Below are 2,035 nucleotides of genomic sequence, written 5' to 3'. Positions count from 1 at the left end.
GCTACATTTGCTGCTTTCCCCAGCTGCTCTGAGTTTTGAGCTGGACCTGCAGCTCAAACCCACAGAGTTTGCCATTGCTCACTATGGACAAGGGACTGTAGGCTTGCTGGTGGAGTTGGAATGGTGGATTACCAAGGTGGTGATGGTGGATGGGTTGTTGAGGGGGCAGGGAGTGGGTGGGGTTTTTCTGGTAGGTGTAACTCCCAACAGAGGCCTGAAATTCCTACCTTCACAGACAATAGCTAATTCTGTGCATTTGTGGCCGATGTGCCATTTTAGTGCACATCCAAGGTGCCTGCAGAGGGAATGCTCTTATTGAGCACACTCCTTCTACTAATTTGAGCTATGTCTTTATGTCTTCAAGATTTTATTTTTTAAGTTATCTTTATACCAACATGGGGCTTGAATTTACAACTCTGAGATCAAGAGTCAAATGCTCAACCCACTGAGCCAGCCAGGTGCCCAAATTTGAACTATGTCTTATTTTGAATTACTTGTTTTGCAAAAAGTTTGATTGGACTTGAATCTATTCTTATAATACAAAAACCTTTCAATGTTACATTTATCAACAAAAGAAAAGAAAGAATTGTTACGTTCTTTAAATAGTTCCACTGTTATGATTTTTTGAATGACTATAAAATGGTCTTACATTATTTTCACACCAGGCTGTGGCAACTTGAAGAGATTGTCCTTAAAAATATTAATTAGGAATTAAGCCCCTACCCCTTCTAGTTTATCCCAAGGTGGCATACATATAGCATGTTTTTTATGTGGAAAGTGTTACCATTTAAAATGATTTCCTTGCAGTGACTTTTTCATGACACATTCGTTTTTCGAGAACTGGGGTCATGGAATGTGATAAGCACAGTACTTAGAAGTCTATTCAAGGTGTAGTGAGGAGGTGTCCAGCTTGGAGCTTCATCCATAAGCAAATCAAGGTGGTAAGAAGTGAATGGAGGAGTTCTCTCTCAAGGCAACTGGTGAGGCAGGCTGGGCATTAGGGTTGCACATGTTTGGCTTCAAATCTCTGTTCTGTCTCCTCCTCGCTCTGTGACTCAGGGAAAATTACTTAACTTCTCTGAGTTTGATTTCTCATCTAAAAATTAATACATGGGAAAAATCACAACATTACATCATGTAATGAGTAATAAAGACATCTTGGCTCTGCTTTCTCCTTCAAGAACTTGGGTACAGATGACTTAAATATGGCATTGCTGCAGTGGGTCAGTTTTCGTTGGATCTGAAGATTTGGAGTTAGGTGCCCCTTCTACTGGGTGATGTTGTTAGTAAAAACCTAGATGCATCAACAAGTTATGTCAAGAGGTCCACTCCTAATGATTGAAAACAATTCCTCCTTGGCTGATGTTTACCTGTTGCATTCTGGAGAGTCCATCTGAGTAGCACATGGGTAGTGTTGTGGTGGTGACAGCCATGGGGGGCACCTGGGTGGCTCAGTTGGTTAAGTGGTGACAGCCATGGTAGTGGCAATAGGTCTCAGGGATTTGGTGAGGGGTCACAAGGACAAAAGAGTGACCCCAGCTGGAAAGTGTTACCGGAGAATTTATGGAGACCCAAGGCCATGCTTTCTGACGAGGCAAGGGGGAAAAGAACCAGGCAACAGGTTTCAAATCCCTTAATTTAGAAAACTGAAAATATCCTCAGACTCCTCAGCTCTTAATAGTCCAATTACTGTGTGTCTAACACTCTATCCTGTCTCACTGTGCACTTTCTCTTCATTTTCCGGATGAAGGTACTGAGGCTCAGAGAGTCACGTGGCCAAGCCCTCACAGCTAGTGCAGAACTGGGATTATAATCCAGGTCAAATTCTAGAGTTAGTGTTTTCAACCAGTACACATGGCTCTCAGTTACTGTGTGGTTATATTTACTCCAATTGCCATATGGATTTCTTGCTGTTGGTGGACTACCCTTGTTCATTTGCATGGCTGAGGTGATCTGAGGAAATTTATCATGTTGGCAGGAGAAAGAATGTGGGTAGAAGAGCACAGACAAGAAATGTCAGCTGGCGAGGCCACTG

Source organism: Leptonychotes weddellii, chromosome 6 (assembly GCF_054177405.1).
Source record: "Leptonychotes weddellii isolate Sample4059 chromosome 6, ASM5417740v2, whole genome shotgun sequence".
Classification (NCBI taxonomy): domain Eukaryota; kingdom Metazoa; phylum Chordata; class Mammalia; order Carnivora; family Phocidae; genus Leptonychotes; species Leptonychotes weddellii.
Note: the sequence above shows the minus strand (reverse complement) of the source record.